Genomic DNA, 25,407 nt, shown 5'->3' on the forward strand with positions numbered 1-25,407 from the left:
GGCTAGGCTATAGGCACAACTGTTTACTCCAGTGATTCCAGGATAGTCCAATATTAGGAGCTCTACTCAGACCAGCAACCATATAAATAGGTCAAAAAAGAAAAGTTATATGACCATCTAAGTAGATGCCAAATAGACATGATGAAACTTTTAAACCATTCCTGATTTTAGCACTTAGCAAAATAGCCATAGACGACTATTTCCTTAACATAATGGAAAAATACATTTCATATCAGTCTATAACTTTCTAATGTTTTATTGGAAACATTACTGAAACACTAAAACAACCACACACACAAGCATTTCTGTTGAAGTCTGGGAGGAATAAAGAAAGCCCACCATTGGGCTTCTAGATTAATATTCATCTAGAAGTGCCATACTAGCCAATGCAAGGGAAAAAAATCTTATGTTTTATTTATTTATCACACATTTTTACAGCGCTTACTATGTGTCAGATACTGTCCTGAACACTTTACAAACACTAAATCATTTAATTAATATAATCCTCATAATAATACTATAAGGCAGTACGAGTATTATCTCATTTTACAGACAGAGAGAGCGAGGCACAGAGAACATAAGTAGCTTGCACAAAGTCACATAGCTAGCAAGTTAGTCGAAACAGTCTTAACACACAAGCAGTCATAGTTCCAGAGCCCGTGCTTCTCACCACTATGCTACATGAAACACGATATTGGACTGAAGGAGGCAGAAGTATCCATATATGCAGATGATATGACACGTTCGCAAAATTCAAGGGAGAAAAAAGTTGAAACATTGTTACAAGTGAGAATTTAGTACAGTGGTGGGTTAAAAATCATGTAAAACTACAGTGTTTCTATATGTAAACAATAAAAACTTAGAAAATATACTATAAAAAGATGCTATTTACACTACTGACCAAAAAAAGGTAAAATAACTAGAAATAAAAATAAGTAGATAGTTCCTATTTGAATAAAAAAATTACAACTCTGCTGGTTTATCAGCGAACATAAACTCCAAATTTACCAAAAGCGAGGTATTCAAAAGGTATGAACTGACTTAAAATGCTCCTCAGGCACCGGTAAGTAAAAGTCACAGGGTTGAAAGCAAACCAGCCTTAAAAAGGCCCACCCTTTCGCCACCTACCTGGATCAGGTGCACGTGATACACTTGAGCTTTGTCAGCTAACCCAATTATGCCCAATCTTTTAGGCCAACTCTTAACAAATTTAATACCTTGAGTTACCAGCCCAAGGAAACGGTCATGATACAGAATCACTTTTCTGCAAACTCTTAGTAAATCTCTACTATACCTTACAACAGTCCACATTTTAACTACTAATAAAGCACTGAAGTTGGGGAGGAACTGATGGAACAAGTGGATCTTCTAGTCAGCTCCTATTCCACTTTAAGGCCTAAGGTTGAGCAGTTAATGCCCGATTAAATCAGATTAGGTAACACGTGAAGAAATTGTTTACAATGCAAAAAAGAGAAATCCTGAATAAACATTCAGAGAAGTGTCCCCTAAAAAGTAAGGATCATTCAACTATGAAATGAGTTAACATGGGAAACCGAGATTCTCCTTAGGAAATACTTTAATGGGATAGATGTGCATCCATAAAGAAACTGCTATGCATTGAGATGGGGAAAAATGCTTTAACCGTCACCATTAGCACCATAATCAGTCAGTCAGTCAAGCAATCAGGTAACCATTATTTATGGAGTTGCTACTATGGGCACAACTCTGCAGCAGTTAAAATAAAATTCAAGGTATGATTCCATCAAGAGAAATATTTATTATATGCTTGGAGAAACAAACATGAAGAGAATACAAAGCAATACATGAAAAGAAATACATAAGGCAAACTAATAATGGGAGAATTTCTCTCTGAGTTCCCATATATATTACAGGAATAAAAATCTAAGGAGTAATCAATCAGAATAGAATTTTATTTCTTTCAACTTTTAGAAGCTGAAAAGATTTGGAGGCCTGTAAAATGTACACAGGTAAATAATCCACGGCAGTGGTAATAACTGATGAGAGATTATTAAAAACACACTAAAGCCTCAAGCGTCAGCAATGTGTATCATCCTATTTCATTAAAACATATTCAGTAATTTCAGTAACCACAGTTAATTTAACAAGTCACTGTGCTAGGCTCTTACTGAATGAGTCAAAAGGAAACACATAAAAACACTCAAAGAATTCTTATATAAAGCAACAGGACTGGATGCAAGCTCTAAGGGCAGCTCTTGAACAATGAAAGAACTGGGACTGAAATCAAGTTTGTGACTGAAAATAGGCATGTTGAGCTCTGTAGTCACCTCTATTTATAGTACTGTAATAAAAGCCACATGTTGGGTTAAATCAATCTCCTCCTATCCCTTAGATAACCCACTCTACAATACAACAAATTTATAACTGAAGATGTGGGGTGATAATTCACATTAATTCAACAAATATTTACTGAGTTATGATGCTGCGCTCAGTGCCTGAAATGCTAAATTTAATAAGACATAGACTCAGCGGTTTTTGTTTGTTTTTTTAAATAAAGACACAGTCAAGTCCAAGTCCCTGAACTGAAAGAGCTCATGTTATAGAGAATTTCTCACTTTTTAGGGAGAGAAAAAGTATTCCTTTAAAAATAAGGTTCCTTGAAACAGTCCTGTTTTCCAATCATTAACTACCCAACCAAGAGGAGAGAGAATTGCAAAACCACCACATTTGCTTGTAAGAACTGAATGGAATATGAATTGGAAATAAAAATTAAATATCTCTAAAACTGTCATGCTATACTGGGTTGAATGTACATCAAGAAATTGTATTTCCAGTCCTACATTGAGAAATTTTACTTACACAAAATCTATTACACAAAGCAAGATATAACCAGCTAATATTTCAATGAGCTATTACCAAATGTTAAGAGGTTTCCTAGAAAGAAATGAGTTCTATTAAAAGCTTTAGGGACACTGAGCCTCCAAATGCTATAGAAAAGCCAGATACTATAGAAAAGCCAGATACTGCCTTGAGGCAAAAATGCTAGAAAGCGACAGAATGCTTTCTTTACAATTTGCAGCTAGGCTATTACCCATGATAAATTGATAACCATTCATTAACTTTCAGAGCAATAGACAACTGGCAGGCTATTTCATGCCTCAAAGAATTTATGGCAAAAATGACAGGTGACTTTGAATTCTGAAAAGGATTCTTGGAAATTGTTACTTTCATGCATTCTTTTAAATAAACTTGGAGGCAGATATAGGTATTTGCTGCTGATATGAATTAAAGGTCATGATTTTCTACATCAATGATAAAAGGATTAATGTTTACCGGTTGCATCAGTCTGTCAATCAACAACAGATATGTGAATCAGGCACTTAAAGTACATCCTGATAGCTGAGTCATAGCAGGGAAAAACTATGCAAAAATACATCAATAACCTATATTAAAACAGTACAATTAAGAGTTAGGAATTATGTTTGCAGGTTCTTTGCTGGCCACCTCCTTGGTACCTACCACAATGTTGGTAATCCCAGAGGAATTTGTCTCTGGTCCAATTTTCTTCTCCTTCTCCCTGTTTCTAAGCTGATATATATCTAAGCCTTCAGCTATCACCTATCTCTACCTTCTCCAGGAGTATCTCTCTCTTGAGTTACACCAATTGTCAACCCTGGCTTCACATTAGCATTACCTCAGTTGATTTTAAGACATACCAAACTGTGTCCCTGTGTCATATAAATTAAATCAGTATCTCTACGAATAGGACCAAGGCATGAATTTGTTGTTTAGTTTCCCTAATAGGCACCCAAGGTCAAGACCCACTGCCTTTCTAGATCCATCACTCCAGCCATCTCCTGGTCTGGTCAGCTCCACCTGAGTATCTCACAGGCACCTCAAATTTCCCATGTAACATAGCTACTCATCCACCAACACCAAGCTAAAGCATTTTCTCCTCTGCCCTAACTGACCCCAGGGGCATTAGGCAGTCCTTCCACCTAGCTTCTATAGTATTCTGTCCATGCCTCTGTTGAAGCATTTAGCACCATTTATTATAACTTATATTTTCCCTATAAGCCTGTTTCTTTGTCCTGCTTTGTTTGTTTTAATATGCGAAGAACCCACAAATTAGTGGGACCAGAAGGTGAGTGATAGCCAAAATCCAAAAAGAAATCAAATATCTATCATCAGGTCTCAGGAGTCATTACAAGGTTGGAAAACTGGAGACATGGCTAAAGTATCATCAAGCAGGCAGACACAAGATCAGAGTTATGAAGGAGGACACAAGGGGATGGGAACGGTGTACCCAGGGCTTAGCTTTATTAACTTCCACCTAGTACATCGAATGGACCAGACTAATCCAAATCTGGCTCTAGGTTAAAGCAAATGGTCCCGTAAAGTCTACTTCCCCAAAGAATACCAACTTTAAGTTCTCCTTTGCACTCTCACTTCTACAGCCTTCTATGGAGCCTTCCATCTCCTGCATAGACTCCTTTTTCCTTTTCTCGTATAGACTTTCAAAACAGCATCTTAATTCATGTCCATACTGATCATCTCTGGCCACTTCAGTCTAACACTGACCAGAGTTATATTTCAGAAGAATAAATCTTTCGAGAAGAATAAATGTTCAAGGTTAAGAATAGAGGAAAAAGTAATAACATAAAATAAAATAATAAATCTTCTCCCTCATCACTCCTCTATTGGAAACTCTCAGGTGACTCTTAGAAAATAAGGTCCATGAGGTCAGGAGATCAAGACCAGCCTGGCCAACATGGTGAAACCCCGTCTCTACTAAAAATACAAAAAATTAGCCAGCCATGATGGCAGGAACCTGTAATCCCGGCTACTGGGGAGGCTGAGGCAGGAGAATTGCTTGAACCTGGGATGCGGAGGTTGCAGTGAGCTGAGATCGTGCCACTGCACTCCAGCCTGAGCAACAGAGCAAGGTTCTGCCTCAAAAAAAAAAAAAAAAAAGAAAAGAAAAGAAAAAGAAAAGAAGGTCCAAATTCTCTACCATGGCCTTTACAGCCTTTCTCAACTCGGCTGTAACCAATACCTCCAACCATTCTCCCACATAATCAATACTACATTCACAATCAATGTTCTCCATCTGTTCACAACTTAGTGCTTTTATACAAGCTGTGCATACAGCAAAAGTACCCAATCCACTGCCTACCTACTATCCAAAATTTACAGATCCTGCAGAAATCAGCTCAAATGCTACCTCTTCAGTAAAGCTGTTTATAACTACACAAGAATAAATGGACATCCCCATTCACTACTGATTCTTTCCAAAAGTTTTTCTGGAGGCCCCACTATGTGACAGTCACCGGCATAAACATTCCTATAGTATTTTGTTCAAACTTGAGTTATGACAGTTACGATGTTATATTTAAAACATACGTGATTTTATCACCTGCATCTGTCTGTTCATTTCCTGAAGATAGCAAGCATTATTTTCTGGTCCAGCTTTCCTGTTTTTCTGACTTGAGTCCAAGAGGGGCTCAGGACTCCATATTGTGCCTAATAAAGACTTCCCTGATGGCAGGTCACAGCTGTGGGCACCCGAGGTTCAGGCTACAAGGACAGATATTAAAATAATGACTGAGCCCACATGTAAAATATAAATAGTGAGCCAAGAAAGTGAAGAAAAGTCAAAAGGCAAAGTATTCAGGTCTTCCATCTCAGATGAGAAAAACAGAGGTAAAAGTGAGAAACAAGACAAGCAGAGTTGGAAAAACTGAAGACTAACTTTGAACTAATATCATCAACAAAGTTCAGCTGTGCATGACTTGATATACTTTGCTGGAACAGGGCCATAACCTTCAAGTCGAAAAGTAATTCTTTTTTTTTTTTTTTTTTTTTTTTTTGAGACAGAATCTCACTCTGTTGCCCAGGCTGGAGTGCAGTGATGCGATCTTGGCTCACTGCAACCTCTGCCTCCCGGGTTCACACCATTCTCCTGCCTCAGCCTCTCGATTAGCTGGGACTACAGGCGCCCACCACCACGCCCGGCTAATTTTTTTTTTTTTTTTTTTTTTTTGTATTTTCAGTAGAGACGGGGTTTCACTGTTAGCCAAGATGGTCTGGATCTCCTGACCTTGTGATCCACCCGCCTCAGCCTCCCGAAGTGCTGGGATTACAGGTATGAGCCACCACGCCCGGCCAGAAAAGTCATTCTAAATACAGTGCATTATATCCATCTTTGTAACTATTCTGCAGCCTAACCTAGTACCAGGAACATGTGTTGTGAAAGTGTGCTAAATTAACACTTTTGCAAGTAGTGATTATAACATACACGCATACATTCTATGTGTATTCATCTGACCCAGTAGGCAAAACAAAGCCACTGGAAATACTGAATTTTAGAATAGGATGTTGATATGGTTTAGCTATGTGTCCCCACCCAATCTCATATCTAATTGTAATCCCCGTGTGTTGAAAGAGGGGCCTGATGGGGCGGGGGGGGGGAGGGGCGCGACTGAATCATGGGGGCAGACTTCCCCGTGCTGTTTTGGTGATAGAGTTCTCTCAAGATCTTGTTTCAAAGTGTGTAGCACGTCCCCCTTCACTCTCTCCCGCTCTGCTGTTCTGGCGATGAGTTCTCGCGAAATCTTGCTATTTGAAAGTGTGCGGCACGTCCCCGTTCACTCTCTCCTGCTCTGTTCTCACGATCTGAGTTCTCGCGAGATCTTGCTATTTCAAAGTGTGTGGCACATACCCCTTCACTCTCTCCTGCTCTGTTCTCACGATGAGTTCTCGCAAGATCTTGCTATTTGAAAGTGTGTGGCACATACCCCTTCACTCTCTCCTGCTCTGTTCTCACGATGAGTTCTCGCGAGATCTTGCTATTTGAAAGTTTGTGGCACATACCCCTTCACTCTCTCCTGCTCTGCTGTTCTCGTAGTAGAGTTCTTGCAAGATCACTTCCCCCTCTCTCTCCTGCTCTGTCATGGTAAGACTTTCCCTTCTCCTTCGCTTCCAGTTTCCTGAGACCTCCAAGCCATGCTTCCTGTACAGCCTGCGGAACGGTGAGTCAATTAAACTTCTTTTCTTCATAAATTACCCAGTCTCAGGTAGTTTTTTACAGCAGTGTGAAAACAGACTAATACAGATATCTCATCTGAAACCAGTGACTTGAAACTACCAACTCACGGCATACAGTAAATATCGAAAGACTAATTTATTCTACCACCTATAAGTCACATACAGTATTAAAGCCTGGAAGCAAAATGTAAAACAATCAGGAGCTTTGGAAATAAACTGTCACGTGGACTGAAGATTCTTCTGTCATTTGGCTGCAGAGAAAACCATTCTGCAACCCAAAAAAAAAAAGCCACAAAGAAAGAAGCAGGGATGAAAAAACACAAGATAACACACTTAGGCTCTTGAAGGCATTCCAGTTTCTAGTTTCATTCCCTTCCCAAATCACAAGACACACCCCTACCCTTGATTTCTGTGAGATACCCTGAATCCTTTTAATATATTCTTCTTTCCGGCCGGGCGCGGTGGCTCACGCTTGTAATCCCAGCACTTTGGGAGGCCGAGGCGGGCGGATCACGAGGTCAGGAGATCGAGACCACGGTGAAACCCCGTCTCTACCAAAAATACAAAAAATTAGCCGGGCGTGGTGGCGGGCGCCTGTAGTCCCAGCTACTCGGAGAGGCTGAGGCAGGAGAATGGCGTGAACCCGGGAGGCGGAGCTTGCAGTGAGCCGAGATCGCGCCACTGCACTCCAGCCTGGGTGACAGAGCAAGACTCCGTCTCAAAAAAAAAAAAAAAAAAAAAAAAAAAAAAAATATATTCTTCTTTCCTTCAGCTAACACTGCTATTTCCTGCAAACAAAAAAATTTCATATCAAGCATAAGTACCAGAGTGCTCTACCTCTACTGCCTTTATTATATCCAAGAACTTCATTGTCAAAAACATCTATTCCTTTTACAACTCTGATTTCACTTCTTACTCAATTACCAATTTATTCAATTAATATCTACTGAGCACCTGCTCCAGCACTTAGTAACAGAAAGATGAATATGTCATGGTCTCTGCACTCAAGCACAGTCTAGCGCAGTTTTTTCAAACTGTGGATCTTGATCAATTTGTAAAATCAATTTAGTGGTCCTGAGAGAAACTTTAATATTTGAAATATAAGAAAATTAAAATACTGCATCACAAGAAATTGAATATTATTTTCTACAGCTTTTGTTTCAGTTACATGTGTGTTTTTACTGAATAGAAATATAGTATGTATATCTCACTGTGGGTCGTGAACAAAGAATTTGAAAAATACTAATAGGTCCCTATTCCTAATAATGTTAACAAATGCCAAGGAAGAAGTCAGTCAAAAGCTGTGCCTTAGAAAATCCTTTAGTGCTTTAATAAAAAATAATTTCAATTGGTGTTTTCCTAGTTTATGTTGATTTTATAAGTATTGAAAACAGTTGTTGGTTTGCCTCAAGTAGATTAAACATTCCGTCTTGTTTATAGTTTTAATTAGCTAAACAAATCCTTTTCTCTTTGCCTTGAACATTACAAAGAAACTTCAAATCAGCATGTCAAAATTATTATAAACTCCTAATTAGCTAAGTACAAATTTAGTACATTTCTACCACACTTACAATGAATGCTGTCTGGGCTAAATAAACCCCAATCATCATAAGAGTATCTATCAGCTACAAGGCTACGAGCCATGACAAGTTAGCCTGAAGAAAACACCATGAGGCTTAAGACAGCTGTGCTCAAATAGTATTAAAGGCATACAATGACTCTAAATTGTTTAAGGTAACTTCTGAAAAACGTAAGTTAAAGAGAATGTAAGAATACATCATATAAGCATTGGGCATCTTGTAGGATTTCTTGTATTAATAATCTGATTTTGTTTCAAGGAAAATTAATTCAAGCATGTTTATTCTCTAGTTTAAAAGCTGTCCATCTTTATCAGATAGTGAAAATTATCTGAAATTAGTGGGAAAAAAAGTGGAAATTAGTCAACAAGAATATTTCCTAAACACCTAGTACACATAGCTCCAGGTATTATGCAGAACATTACATATAAAAGCCATAAAATACTTCCAAATTATATACATGTTAAATCTGTTAAAATCCATAGTAAAAACTTAGAACAATTTTAGTGCCAAAAATAATCACATCATAAACCTGTTTCTGTAGAAAAATAGAAATCATACAAAGCACAGCAATCTATTTCTATGTGTTTTCAAAAACATATACTTGCTACTTATCTATTTGTTTTGCTAGAGAGAATTAGGTAACTAAAGGCTAAGAAAAAATATGTAAAAAAATTAAAATTGAGGGGGCTGAGGCAGGAGAATGGCGTGAACCCGGAAGGCGGAGCTTGCAGTGAGCCGAGATCACGCCACTGCACTCCAGCCTGGGCAACAGAACAAGACTCCGTCTGAAAAAAAAAAAAAAAAAAATTAAAATTGAGAAAATGTATTCGCAAACTTTTTTTTCTCGGACACAGGAAAAGTACCACTATTAGTTGGTTTTCGCAGTGCCACACACTTTTGGCATACCTGTGTTCATGTATTCATTTTCATTTATTCTAAATTAATTGATTGTCTGCCTAATTCTAGAGACATAAAGATGAAGGCACTCACAGTTTAGAAAAGGAACAAACGTATAAACCTAAATGTAATTTAATTTGCAAAGTGCAACACAGAGTAGAGTACCTAATCCAGGCTGGTGTGGTAGGGAGGGCAAAGAAGGCTTCCAAAAGAGAGGTGAAATCTAAAACAAAGGATAGGAGGCATCCAGGTAAAGGTTTGGTTTCCGAACACCTTTACCTTGGTGGAGGTGTGGAAAGCCTAGCATTGTGAGTACAGGCATGGCAAGAATTCGCCTGCTGGGTACAGTGCATCCTCCCACGGAGCCTGCTGGGTACAGTGCATCCTCCCGCGGAGCCTGCTGGGTACAGTGCATCCTCCCGCGGAGCCTGCTGGGTACAGTGCATCCTCCCGCAGAGCCTGCTGGGTATTTCTCCTGCAGATGCTGCAGGACCCCATGCCTAGAGGTCTGGAGAACTCTGCTCCACAGTGATGAGCGGTACCCCCATCCTTGGACCTGCCTTTCCCACAACCCCATGGGGGCCTGGCCTCAAGTCACAGGCCCCCGACTGTGCCACTGTGTCCACTGGGAATTGTACACCTGAGCAATGGAAGGGTCACACGGACCCCACCACCCACAAAACTGCATCTCAGATCACCCCATTTTTGGGCACGTCCCTTGACCCAGAGGCTTGGAGGGCAGGAGAATCACCTTCAGGCCATCTGGTATAGCTGAAACAAACTCAGCCTGGAGCTGAGAGAAGGGTCAGAATTGGAGGGCTACACAAACACACTAACGATTTTGGATTTTATGTTGTAAGAAATCAGGATTCAGAGAAATCTTAGATAGCTCACTCTATGAGCTAACAAAAAACAGATTAGTAAATAAGAAATGAGCATTAAGAAACATTTTAGGTCAAAATGAGATACATGCTGTACAATTTGCTGGTAAACAAAGCAACAAAATACATTTTAATTGAGTAGAAAAAAAGAAAGAAAAAAATGGTAGGGGATAGCAAAATCACATTTAAGAGGCTGTGGCAGGGATGACATCCAGGTGAGAAACTGGGGGCCTGAACTGTGTAGTAGGCATGGAAAGGAGAATGCAAGAAAAACTTGGTGATATAGGAAGGAAAATGAAATGAACTTGCTGAATGACTGCAATGAGATTGAGAAAAGGAAAAAGTCAAGGAGTGGTTCAAGATGAGGCAGGAAGGGACACGTAGGCACAGTAACAATCTGAAGCCCTGAACAGAGAACAGTAGCTAGGAGGGTAGGAAGGGAACAAGAATGAATACCAGGTGACGAATCAGGAGACTAAGACAGAAATTTAGGCAAGAGGTTATGGTATGATGGTTTCAATTAGGATGATGACAGCAGAGATACAGAGATATACGTATATTTGAGAAACATTCTACTGCTGAAATCAACAGGATTGCAGTTATTAGGCTAGCAGGTCAGGGAGAGGGAGAGAGGATGTCACAAGGACAAAACAGCGGTACCAATTACTGAAATAAAGAAGGTGGGAGAGAAGCAAATTTAAGAATGAAGATTGAGAATACTGTTTTAAACATGTTGAATTTCCAGCTCCTCTGAGATATCCAAGTTAAAATATCAACTACACAGTTAAATACAAGAGTGTGGGGCCAGGCGCAGTAGCTCACACCTGTAATCCCAGCACTTTGGGAGGCCGAGGCGGGCGGATCACGAGGCCAGGAGATCGAGACCATCCTGGCTAACACGGTGAAACCCCGTCTCTACTAAAAATACAAAAAAAAAAAAATTAGCCAGGCGCAGTGCCGGGCGCCTGTAGTCCCAGCTACTCGGGAGGCTGAGGCAGGAGAATGGCGTGAGGCAGGAGAATGGCGTGAACCCAAGAGGCGAAGTTTGCAGTGAGCCGAGATCGCACCACTGCACTCCAGCCTGGGAGATATGGTGAGACCCCATCTCGAAAAAAAAAAAAAAAAAAAAAGTGTGGAATTAAAAGGTCTGTTTAGACTGAAATATAATTTCAAGAATAACAATTATATAAGTAATTGCAACTCTGTATGACAACGGAGGAGGCATATGGATGGAAAAGATGGCCCAGAAACAGGTCTAAAATCTAAACTTTAGATGCCAGGGGAGGATGAGCCTGCAAAGGAAGCTGGAGTCTCTGATTATAAACAAAGCTTTTGAGAAAGAAGAGATGGTACAGTAGCCTTAAGAAGTGTAAGGCAAACAGAGAGGGTGCTCTTTGTTTTCTTTTTGAGGAAAGACAACATAGCATGTTTAAGAGCTGATGGGAATGTGTCAGTAGAGAGAGAAAAAGGTTTAAAGATACACAAGAAAAGGCCTGGTGCAGTGGCTTACTCCTGTAGACCCAGCATTTTGGGAGGCCGAGGTGGGCAAATCACTTGAGCTCAGGAGTTCAAGACCAACCTAGGCAACATTGCAAAACCCCATCTCTACTAAAAATTTAAAAACTTAGCCAGGAGTGGTGGCATGTGCCTGTGATCCCAGCTACTCAGGAGGCTGAGGTGGGAGGCTCACTTCAGCCCAGGAGGTGGAGGTTGCAGTGAGCCATGACTGCTCCACTGCACTCCAGCCTGGGTGACAGGGACAGACCCTGTCTCAAAAAAAGGTATACAAGAAAGAGAGAAAACATTCAATAGCATAAGTTTCCGAGAAGGCCAAAATACACGGGATCCAGGACCCATGTGAAGGGTTTAGCCCCTCCTCTCCAAGATGGGGTCTAGGTAAACTGTGTGTCTGTAGGACAGTGGTTGAGGAAGCAGTCTTGGAGCCACACAGTATCCTCTCAATTCTCAGTTTTCTGGCTCACTGTGTTAAGATTAGTCTGGACTTACCAGTAAATTGTTAGCCACTAAAGTACAACTGGTCCTGTGTAGTCTTTTTTCCCCCATGGATCTGTTAATGTTTATTAGTACTAGCATCTCCCTTTGTTCTCTGTGTTAAAGCAAAGAAAGAAGAGGGTTTTGTCATATAATCTGATTTTAGCTTGACTTGGGAAACTTGAGATTCTCATTTAATATATCTTCTTGCTTTAGGAAATAAATTCCTTGTGTTTACAATTAATTGATCACAACCAGCTATGGATTTCTTTGTTCCTTCGCCACTCCCACTGCTTTACTTGACAAGAAAAAAGGAAACAAAGAAATTCCTTGAAAATGAGGAATACAAACTGCAGGGATAAAATATAAATCAAACAAAAGCATCTCAGCTAAACCTCTTTTTTTGTTTTCCAGATGCTACTATCCTTCAAGATGGTAATTAAGAAAAGACAGAAAAATGCCTAAACACCAACTGATGTTTTCTTGTCAAAATCTGTTTCATCAGACCCAAGGGATATGGCAGGGGATGGTATTCTACAAAATAATTCAGATTCTCTTTCTAAAGACTTGAATTGTTTCAGGAAAAATAAACTAATTCACAAATCAGTAATAATGCACTTGTAGGAGTAACTATGAGCTGCCATCACTCCGTAAATGAATAAAACATAGCGGCATCTACTTCTAAAACTGTGCCAAATACACCACTAATAACTCCTCGATGATGCAGGGAAGCAATGCTGGAAATTAACATAAATTAATGAAGGAAGTTCGAAAGTTCAGAAGAAGTATTAAAAGAACACCTATCGGGGCCAGGCACGGTGGCTCATGCCTGTAATTCCAACACTTTGGGAGGCTGAGGCAGGAATTGCTTGTGCCCAGGAGTACCAGACCAGCACCAGCCTGGGGAATATAGTGAGACCATATGTCTACAAAAAAATTAAAAATCATCTGGATTATTAAAAAATAAATAAATAAAAAACAGATGCTGGCAAGGCTGTGGAGAAAAGAGAACACTTAAACACTTGTTTTTTGTTTTTCATTTTTTTGAAACAGAGTCTCACTTTGTTGCCCAAGCTGGAGTGCAGTGGCACGATCTCAGCTCACTGCAACCTTGCCTCCTGGGTTCAAGCAATTCTCGTGCCTCTGCCTACTGAGTAGCTGGGATTACAGGCAAGCACCGTAACACCTGGCTAATTTTTGTATTTTTAGTAGAGATGGGGTTTTGCCACTTTAGCCAGGTTGGTCTCAAACTCCTGGCCTCATGTGATCCACCTGCCTTGGCCTCCCAAAGTGCTGGGATTAGAGGCATGAGCCACTGCTCCCGGCCACTTATACATTGTTGGTGGGAATGTAAATTAGTTCAACCATAATGGAAAACAGTGTGGTGATTCCTCAAAGACCTAAAAACAGAACTATCATTAGACCCAGCAATCCCATTACTTGGTATATGCCCAAGAGAATATAAATCATTCTAACCTAAAGACACATGCACATGTATATTCACTGCAGCACTTACTATTCACAATAGCAAAAACTGAAATGCCCATCAATGGTAGAATGCATAAAGAAAATGCGGTACATATACACCATGGAATACTACGCAGCCATAAAAAGAACAGAATCATGTCCTCAGCAGGAACATGGATGGAGCTGGAGGCCATCATCCTTAGCAAACTAGCACAGGAACAGAAAACCAAATACTGAAGGTTCTTGCTTAAAGGGGGAGCTAAACGATGAGAACACATGGACACACAAAAGGAACAACAGACACTGGGGCCTCCTTGAGGGTAGAAGTTGGAAGGAGGGAGAGGATCAGAAAAAATAACTATTGAATACTAGACTTAATATGTGGATGACAAAATAATCTATACAACAAACCCACATGACATGAGTTTACCTATATAAAAAACCTGCACATGTATCCCTTAACCTAAAATAGAAATTTAAAAAATAAAAATTGGCTGGGCATGGTGGCACATGCCTATAGCCCCAGCTGCTCAGGAGGCTGATGGGGGAGGATCACTTGAGCCCGGGAAGTCAAGGCTGCAGTGAGCCATGACCATCCCACTGCACTCCAGCCTGGGCAACAGAGTGAGGCCCTGTCTCAAAAAGAATAATAATTTTTAAAAATTTTTTTAAAAAAAGGCTGGGCGCAGTGGCTCACGCCTGTAATCCCAGCACTTTGGGAGGCCAAGGCAGGTGGATCACTTGAGGTCAGGAGTTCGAGATCAGTCTGGCCATCATGGCAAAACCTCATCTCTACTAAAAAGACAAAAAAATTAGCTGGGAATGGGGGCATGTGCCTGTAATCCCAGCTACTTAGGAGGCTGAGGTAGGAGAATCACTTGAACCCAGGAGGTGGAGGTTGGAGTGGGCTGAGATCACATCACTGCACTCCAGCCTTGGCAACAGAGTGAGACTCCATTTCAAAATAAATAAATAAATAAAATTTAAAAATAAAATAAAGACAGTTATCAATAAAACAATGGCAAGTTGCTGTCACTCTATTACTTAGGACAGGAGAGACACATCATTTGACAGAATTAGATTTCACATACTTTAGGATGCTACCTGTTTTGCTTGAACTACCCAACATAAATATGAGAGAAATAATAAAAATATAAGAGCAGAAATAAATGAAATGGAGGCTACAAATACAATACAAAAGATCAATGAAACAAAGAGCCGGTTTTTTAAAAAACAAAATTGACAAACCTTTAGCTAGACAAAAAGAGGGAAGACTCGAATAAATAAAATCAGAGATGGAAAAGGAGATATTACAATGGAAATACAAAGGATCGTAATATTATGAACAACTATAGGTCAACCAACTCAATAACATAGAAAAAAGAGATAAATTCCTAACACATACAATCCAAGATAAAAGTCTCCCATCAAAGCAAAGCCCAGGACCTGACAGCTTCACTGCTGAACTCTAAAAAGCAATTAAAGAACTAGTACTAATTCTTCTCAAACTATTCTAAAAAATGGAAGAGGAGAGAATACTTCCAAACTCATTCAACAAGGCCAGCATTATTCTGATAGCAAAACCAGACAGACACAACAAAAGAAGAAAATTACAGACCAATATCCCTGATTAACACAGAGGCAAAAATCTTCAACAAAATATTTGTAAACCAAATTCAACAGCACATCAAAAAGATCATTCACCAGTACTTGCAGAGGCCAAGGTGGGCAGAGCCCTTGAGCCGAGGAGTTCACAACCAGCCTGGGCAACATGGCGAAACCCTGTTTCTACTAAAATTACAAAAATTAGGCGGGTGTGATGGCACATGCCTGTAGTCCCAACTACTCAGGAGGCTGGGTTGGGATGATCACCTAAGCCCAGGAGGTGGAAGCTGCAGTGAGCCATGATCTCACCACTGCACTCCAGCCTGGGCAACAGAGCAAGACTCTGTCTTAAAAATAAATAAATAAATAAATAAATTTTTTAAAAAAAGATAATTCACCATGATGGAGTGGGATTCATCCCAGGGACGCAAAGATGGTTTAACATAAGTAAATCAATAAATGTGATACATCACATTAACAGAATGAAAAACAAAAAATATATGACCATTTCTACAGATGCAGAAAAAGGCATTTGACAAAATTAAATATGCCTTTTTAAAAAAATTTACAGTTCAGACATGGTAGCTCATATCTGTAATCCCAGCACTTTGGGAGGTTGAGGCGGGCAAATCGCTTGGGCTCAGGAGTTCAAGACCAGCCTGGGCAACACGGTGAAACCGCATTGCTACAAAATATACAAAAATTAGCCAGGCATGGTGGCACATGCCTGTAATCCCAGCTACTTGAGAGGCTGAGGCAGGAGAATCACTCGAACTCAGGAGGCGGAGGTTGCAGTGAGCCAAGATCATACCACTGCACTCCAGCCTGGGTGACAGTGAGACTCTGTCTCCAAAAAAAGGAAAAATATTAATAACAATAATAATAATAATAATAATAAATTAACAGGGCTGGGTGTGGTGGCTCATGTCTGTAATTCAACATTTTGGGAGGCTGAGGTGGAAGGGTTGCTTGGGGTCAGGAGTTTAAGACCAGACTGGACAACAAAGCAAGACATTACCTCTGGAAAAACTTTAAAAATTGGCCGGGCATGGTGGTACATTCCTGGAGTCCTAGCTACTTAGGAGGCTAAGGCAGGAGGATCACCTAAGCTGAGGAGTTGGAGGCTACAGTGAACTATGATCATACCACTGTACTCCAGCCAGGCCAACAAGACTGTCCCTTCAGTCATTAAGCCTCTGTACATGGTAGCCTTTTCACACTACACCCAGGCAACTGCCTACCCACTGGCCCATTCAGTACCTCCACATTCCATCACTAGAGCAAAAGAGAACTTCTGGATCCCCAGCATGACAAGCACATGCCATGAAGAACTAAGAGTTGCCATATTTGGCCAATCTCCTTGGCCACTCACTAGAGAGGCCTCTCTGCTGTTAGTCACCTGCTTTCCACAATCACTCTCATCTATCTAACACACCTCCCAAACAGAGGAGGTCTCACCAACTACTTCTTCAATCTAGGTCTTCTTCCATTCCACAATTCCCCTTGGCCGAAAAAGGCCCAAAATTATTATAAATCTTACTACCTAGTAGTCACGGCATCGTGTTAATATGTCAACAAAAGCTAAAGGGATTTTTTAAATGGCTGAAACCAGGCTGAGAAGGCAAAGTACAACATAAGCCTGGAACATTTTGTTGGACTGGAACATTTGTCATTCCAGAGAGTAAGAAAGTGTTCCAAAAAATTATGGAGGTAGATCAAATACAGGAGCTAGCTTGAAGGGGCTCCCATGAGTCAAATCAGTGACAATTTCAGCATCAAAATAAATAAGAACCATAATGGAACAAATAGGAACCAATGGAACAAATAGGAACCCGTAAGTCCATACTAATAATAAATAGATACATAAATAAATAGAGAAGGTAAGACTCCTCCTTAGAAGAAAATAAAGACATAAATATGGAGGGAACCATAAATAATGATTCAGGTAAGAACCAATCAATAATAGATGTTAACTCTATGGAGGAAAAAAAAAATGATGAGGAATAGATATTTGCATGGTCTCAAAGTGTCTCCCCACAGACTGGCTCATTAGTTACAAGGGGAAAAACAGTAACTACTCACCCGAGGCTGTATCTTAACCAGGTGATTAAAACTTCACCAACCAGGAGCAGATGGACATTGTGTGATTCCTGGTGTGATATCCTGAGAACGACACAGTATCACACATATACTACATAAATACTGTCTTATGTAATACTCTGGCTGGGGTTGAAAAATTCAAGTCTAATCATGAGGAAACATCAGACAAACCTAATTTCAGTTTTTTTATTCTATAAAATAACTGGCTTGCATTCTTCAAAAATATTAATATCATAAAAGATGAGAAAAGGCTGAGGAACTACTCCAGATTAATGGAGACTAAAGAGACATGACAACTACATGTATTAACAATATATAATCCAGCCGGATGCAGTGGCTCATACCTGTAATACCAGCACTTTGGGAGGTTGAGGCGGGAGGATCACCTGAGGTCAGGAGTTCGAGACTAGCCTGGCCATCATGGCAAAACCCTGTCTCTACTAAAAATACAAAAAGTAATTAGCTGGGTGTGGTGGCACACACGTGTAATCCCAGCTACTCAGGAGGCCGAGGCAGGAGAATCACTTGAACATGGAAGGTGGAGGTTGCAGTGAGCCAAGATCACACCACTGCATTCCAGCCTAGGAGACAGGGCAAGAATCGGTCTCAAAAAATATATATATATATATAATTTTTTTTTGGTCTTCTTTTTTATTAATTTTTTTTGCACACAAAAACATTTTCTAAAAATACATACAAACAAAAAGATGCGTATCAAACATACTAGGAAGGTTGCACATGGGAAGACGGGGAATAGAAATGGGGAGTGGGAATTAAAGAAAATAAATGAGAGAGGGACTTTATATGGATCAGTGATAATAACTCAATCCTCTATTTGACAAAGGAGAAGGAAGAGGAAGAAAAAGAAAGTGGGATAAAGGATCAGAAAGGGAGGAAAATAGAAAAAATTAGAGCATGACTCCAGGGTAGACCTGTTTTGTTGTCACTGGGTTGGTTGGTTGGTTTTTCTGTTGTATTTTTCATATGTTTCGCCATGTTGGCCAGACTGGTCTCGAACTCCTAGCCTGAAGTGATCAACCCGCCTCGGCCCCCCAGAGTGCTGGGACCACAGGCGTGAGCCACCACGTCCAGCAATATTTATATATATATATATAGTGTGTATGTATGTGTATATATACAGTGCATATGTGTGTGTATATATATAGTGCATATGTATGTGCATATATATATATATACATACACACACACAAAATCCCACACTGGATCTTGGACTAAAGAAAAAAATGCAACAAAGGACATTATTGCAACATTGACAAAATTGGAAAAATGAACTAGACATCAAAAGTATTGTGTGAATGTTAAGTATTTTGGATTTGACTAAGTGTAGATTGGTTATATAAGAGAATATCCTTGTTCTTAGGAAATGTACACTAAAGTGGTAAGGAAAGAGACATTAGGTATGCAGCCTACCCTCAAATAGTTAAGAAAAATAAATAATATTTATGTACATGTGTTGTGTGGGGGGGGGTGTATAGATAGAGAGGAAATAAATAAATGGGATAAAGCCAATAGAGCAAATGTTAAAATCTGTTGTACTTAGATAAAAGGCATGTAAGAATTCTGTGTACTATTCTTCTAACTTTTCTGTAATTTTAAAATTATTCCAAAATAAAGCTTTTTAAAAGCAGTTTGACCAATTTTAAAAGATGTTTTAATGGTTTTAATTTTTATTTATTTTTTTGGAGATGGGGTCTTCCTGTCCCCCAGGCTGAGGTGCGGTTGTGTGATCATGGCTCACTGCAGCCTCCAACTCCTGGGCTCAAGTGATCCTCCTGCCTAAGCCTCCTAAGTAGCGGGGACTAGGGGTACATGCCACTACTCCCAGCTAATTCTGTTTTTTTTGTAGAGACAGGGTCTTGCCATGTTGCCCAGCCTGGTCTCAAAATCCTGGCCTCAACTGATTCCCCATCCTTGGCCTCCCAAAGTGCTGGGATTACAGCTGTGAACCACCATGCCTGGCCCCATATTTTAAAATAAGACTGCATTAACCTGTCATCTTTAATTTCAACCATATAAGCAAGGTAACAAAATAAACTTTCCAATGAAGAAGATCTAAAAATTAATGTGATATAAAGCATAGATAAATATTTTATGAGGATTAAAACTTCAACTAGCACAGCAATTATGCACTGGTGCTCTGCTTACTGTTCCACTTGGATTTCATTTTGGGCTCATCAGGGATCCCCTGAGTAAGGTTAAATCACTTTATATCTTATCTATAAATAGATCATTACATTTGCATAGAAAGAAGTTTTATAAAAATGTAGAAAGACTACTTCTTAAGTTAACTAGGCTAAAAACTATGCAGGTACCAAATTTGGCTCCTAATCTCAGTGGCTTTTAAAAGCTAATTAGCAGGAAGCACAACTCAAATATAGAAAGTGAAGGACAATCAGTCCAATCTTGGGGAACAGAAACCTAAAGTAGGTGTTACTTGTGATGTATTATGCTCTGAATAAGTCCATTAAAAGCATGTAAGCATTCAACCAAAATATTTTATTTTAATTTTTCAATGATTCCAGATGTTCTTTAAGTTGAAAAAAAACAAAAAAAGGAAGAATAAAAACCAAAGGTTAAATAGGAAACACTCCAGCACAAGCCACAAGGGACCTCAGAAGAACACACACACACACAACACTCCTACAAATCCACCCACCCAGCACCCATACAGAAAGTGCCATAGGTAATTATGATAATCAGAGGCTTTTGATCTTGTGGGAAAAAAAAAAAAGAAAACAGAAAAGTGACAGGCAGCCCTTTTGGCAATTTAATGAGTGGAATATGCTTCTACAATAGCTGGAAGCACCTTTTATTATGTTGTTTTTTGTTGTCATTGTTTTTCACTATACCTGCTAGATTAGAATTTTATTTTGTTTTTAAATTTTTAATCAAAGCAATATATACCATATGGTTAAAATGTCAAATAGGCTGGGCACAGTGCCTCATGACTGTAGCCCCAGCACTTTAGGAGGCCAAGACGGGCAGATCACTTGAGGCCAGGAGTTTGAGACCAGCCTAGGCAACAGAGTGAGACCCCGTCTCTACAAAAAACAGAAAAACTGAGCTGGGCATGCTGGCATGCACCTGTAGTCCCAGCTACCGGGGAGGCTGATATGGGAGAATCGCTTAAGCTCGGGAGGTTGAGGCTACAGCGAGCCATGATCACACTACTGCACTCCAGCCTGGGTGACAGAGCAAGATCCTGTCTCCAAAAAAAAAGTCAAACAGAAAAAAAAAAAAAAAAAAGCTTCCTTCTCCTCCCCAAGGCAATCATATTTAACCATTTCATTTCAGGGAGTCTCTGACAGTTACTCTCAAATTTCTTTTTTTTTTTTTTTTTTTTGAGACAGAGTCTCACTCTGTCACTGAGGCTGGACTGCAGTGGAGCAATCTCAGCTCACCACAACCTCTGCCTCCCGGGTTCAAGTGATTCTCCTGCCTCAGCCTCCCAAGTAGCTGGGATTACAGGCACATGCCCCCACACGCAGCTGATTTTTGTATTTTTAGTACAGACTGGCTTTCACCCTGTTGGCCAGGCTAGTCTTGAACTCCTGACCTCAGGTGATCCACCTGCCTTGGCCTCCCAAAGTGCTGGGATTACAGGCGTGAGTCACTGCGCCCAGCCCAATGAATCTTTTTCATTCCCTCATTTGGTAGGTATCTTAATGTTTTAGTTTATCTTTTTACATGGCTTAGGTTCTGGCAATACGAGAAACTATTAAACTAAGTTAACTGGTTCTACATCTTGGAGATAAATAGCACTTTAGCAGTTTGAGTCCAGAATATATTTAGAGTAAACCTGATTTATTATGTTATTACTTATTTTATGTTATATATTTTGAAATTCAAAAAAAATGCCTTGGTTCCTTATTACTTTTGCTAAGTATTCTGCTCATCTCAGAGAAGAAAGTCTTTTTGGACTAGCTCTGTAAATTACCACTCTAGGCTTGTTTCAGAACCATTTTTCTAAAAACATTATTTTATAAGGTCAGTTGCTTCTAGCTAGGAATATTACTGATTTTCTAATAGGCCTTGTTGGGTTTCAAAAACACTTTTTAATGTGCTAAAGTTGCCCCCCACCACCACAGCAGACAACTATCCAGCTATGCACTGGTGATCTAAAAGCTATTTATGACATATTGTTATTATTATGACTGTTATTACAGTATAAGAGAAGAGGCAAAACACATATGCCTCAATCCCTTCAGAGTTTTTGGGGGGAGGGGGTACAACTCCTCCATGACTTAAGTTTTAAAGAGGTATGTTCTGAACCTCAGGGGAAAGCCTGCAGGTGTACTTGTCCAGCATTCCCATGAGACTGAATGAGGTTTGTCTTTGTTGCCAAATTTTGCGGCAGCCGATTGTTGCCGTACACCCAAGCCACTTTTCAAATGCTCCATCACTAATAAAGCTGAAATTGTAATTTTCAAAAGATAACAAAAAATCTGTTGGGGCATTTAAATTCACCATACATAATACCTACCAAAAGTTGTTAACAATTTATTTTTAATCTAATCCTATAACATGCTTACTAATAGTTAACATCTAAATAAATTAATTGGAACAGGATTCAAAATGTTCTAATTCTACATTGGAGTGCTTTCAGCTTTTACCTAAACTTTGAAGTCTGTAGTCTTATCCTCACAGATAAGACAGGCATTCAGTTTTAAAAGTTTTTATAGAAATTCAGAAGTGGGCCAGGCACGGTGGCTCACGCCTGTAATGCCAGCACTTTGGGAGGCCAAGGCGGATGGATCACGAGGTCAGGAGATCGAGACCATCCTGGCTAACACGGTGAAACCCTGTCTCTACTAAAAATACAAAAAATTAGCCAGGCGTGGTGGCGGGCGCCTGTAGTCCCAGCTACTCGGGAGGCTGAGGCAGGAGAATCGCTTGAACCCGGGAGGCAGAAGTTGCAGTGCGCTGAGATTGCACCACTGCACTCCAGCCTGGTGACAGGGCAAGACTCCTTCAGAAAAGAGAAAAAAAAAAAGAAATAAATAAATTCAGGAGTAATGAGGTTTGACTACTTGTTATTAAACTGACACTAAACAATTATTAACATCAAATAAGTTCTATGAATAGAAATACAAAATATAAGGATTGAGTTTTTAATCTCTACTATATACAAAGGACTCCAACAATTACTGCAGAGGTCAGCCACTCCAAGGTTTATGGAAGGAAAAGGGGAGTCAGGAGACAGAGGGCGTGGTATTGTCTGCACATCATTCTCTGGCTTTCTTTCCAGTATCTCCCTTTCTCCTTTCCTCCCACTTTCCAAGAAGTTGCTGCTGTATGAGGAAATTCTGTCAAGTAGCAGGAAGGGGAAGGCTTTGAGCCTTGCAGCTAGGACTGGTAAGAACTAAGAAAATTGGTCCTATCTGTGCTATCGGATTAAGGCGGGTGTCGCCTCTGGTACTTTTGGCAAAGATGGTCAAATCCCCAACTACAACCTCACAGTGATTTGTGGTGCATTAAAAAGTTTGTACTTGGTCGGGCGCGGTGTCTCACATCTGTAATCCCAGCACTCTGAGACACTGAGGCGGGTGGATCACCTGTGGCCAGGAGTTCACGACCACCCTGGCGAACACGGCAAAACCCCATCTCTATTAAACCCCCATCTACTAAAATACAAAAAATTAGCCAGGTATGTTGGCAGGCGCCTGTAATCCCAGCTACTTGGGAGGCTGAGGGAGAACCGCCTGAACTCAGAAGGGGAGGTTGCAGTGAGCCGAGATCCCGCCATTGCATTCCAGCCTGGGCAACACGTGAGACTCTGTCTCAAAAATAAATAAATAAATAAGTTTGTACTTTTCGGCCAGCAGCCGTGGCTCACACTTGTAATCACAGCACTTTGGGAGGCTGAGGTAGATGGATCATTTGAGGTCAGGAATTCGAGACCAGCCTGGCCAACATGGTGAAACACCACCTCTACTAAAAATACAAAAAAATTAGTCAGGCGTGGTGGCAGGTGCCTGTAGTCCCAGCTACTCAGGAAACTGAGGCAAGAGGATCGCTTGAACCAGGGAGGCAGAGGTTGCATTGAGTCGAGATCACACCACTGCACTCCAGCCTGAGCAACAGAGCAAGACTGTCTCACTGTATTGCCCAGAGTGGAGACCAGTGGCGCGATCTCGGCTCACTGCAAGCTCCGTCTCCTAGGCTCAAGCGATCCTCCCACCTCAGCCTCCCGAGTAGCTGAGATTACAGGCATGCACCAACATGCCAGGCTAATTTTTCATATTTTTGGTAGAGACAGGGTTTCACCATTAGCTCAGGCTGATCTCAAACTCCTGAGCTCAAGCAATTCATCCACCCTGGTCACCAAAAGTGCTGGTATTACAGGCATGAGCCACCAAGCCCAGCCAAGTTTTTACTTTGAAGCAATAGCTAAAACAGATTTTATTCACACTCAAAGCAAAGGTTCTAAGCTATCTAGATTTTGTTATTCTATGACAGGTAATATAGAAATACAGTTGAGAAAGATAATGGCAGTATATGATCCTAAAGCTATTTTTCTTTCACTTTACCAACAAATTGTAATGTTCATTCTAATGAATATGGACACTTTATTCTATAATTACACATCGAAGTATACAGTGTACTCTATATTTTAAAAATATCTAGGTAATTCTAATGGAGTACTTCCTACGCACTCCTCTAAACACTGCAAATGTACCATCATCATCCCTGTTTTACAGTTAAAGAAACTGAGACACAGAGGTTAAATTACTTGCCCAATGTCACAAAGTTAGTAAGTCTCAGATTCAGGATTTAAACTGGCTCCACGGGCCAGTCCAATCCACGCCTCTGTGCCTCTCGGACTTTAATAGGCATGCAAATCACCTGGAGATCTCGTTAAAATGTAGCTTCTGATTAACTTGGTCTAAGACTGGGCCTGAGATTTTACATTTCCAAAATCATTTAGTTACACTGATGCTGCTGATCCACAGACTGTATTTTAAGTAACAAGATTGTAAACCACTTTGCTCTGCTACCCAACTAAGCATCAAGAAAGGGGTGATATTTAACTCAGATCCTAACAATCTAAGCAAAGAGGCAATTATATCTGCAATTCAAATACAGAATCAAGGGGCTGCTTTCAACCTATATGAAGACTTTCAATTTACAATAAAATTCAAGATCCACCTAAAAACAACTTGATTTGTTCAATGTCCTTATTTTTCTAGTCTAAGGACAAAAGCCTATTTCTTCCTGTCCCCATACAAACACACAGAAGAAAACAACTTTTTCTTTTTTGCAGACAAGCTTTTCAAGTTGGCATTTGACTAAAAATTACATGTAAAAACAAATACATCAAGTAAGACACAAAACTCTTGACTATTCAATTATCAAATATGCCACAAAAACCCGTAAAAGACAGCTTGTCTCTGGAACACTCTAGCTCAGCAACTTTTTAAAGGAGGGATTACAGAAAGAAATTGTTCCAACTAGTCATGCTTCTCTATTGAAAACAACATGATTCAGACCTTTCATTTAAAGACATCTCTGATGTGAACTGAAACCAATTTTCTTCTTTCAATCTAGACCAAAATTAAAATGTTTAATTCCTATTAAACCTCATTTCTCTCTCTCAAATTCAAGCTATTTCTAAAAATTTTCTTGCACACTCCCTTTTAAGGACTATTCAGAGTTTTCTTTGTGTATGCATCCTATTTTCCCACCTTACATGATACTTAGATAAATATAATCAAGGAATTTGTTAGGTTTTAAAATTAACATTTAGTCTTATTGATACCTAATTACTATAATAGCTTTCTCCAAAAGGTACCATGATGTTATAAAAAAACACAAATACATACTAAAATCATCTCTTT

General features: G+C 39.9%; 1 protein-coding gene and 1 long non-coding RNA gene across 3 annotated transcripts in view; both read right to left on the reverse strand.

Moving 5' to 3' along the window:
* SMYD3 (SET and MYND domain containing 3) overlaps positions 1–25,407 on the reverse strand; it is a 745,729-nt gene that overhangs the window by 690,640 nt on the left and 29,682 nt on the right. The window lies entirely within an intron of this gene.
* LOC134731924 (uncharacterized) lies at positions 1,758–7,474 on the reverse strand. Its single transcript, XR_010114651.1, has 2 exons — positions 7,427–7,474; positions 1,758–5,556 (listed from the first exon to the last, which is right to left on the reverse strand). It is a non-coding gene; the product is annotated as an uncharacterized lncRNA (long non-coding RNA).

This window comes from Symphalangus syndactylus, chromosome 19 (assembly GCF_028878055.3).
Source record: "Symphalangus syndactylus isolate Jambi chromosome 19, NHGRI_mSymSyn1-v2.1_pri, whole genome shotgun sequence".
Lineage (NCBI taxonomy): Eukaryota > Metazoa > Chordata > Mammalia > Primates > Hylobatidae > Symphalangus > Symphalangus syndactylus.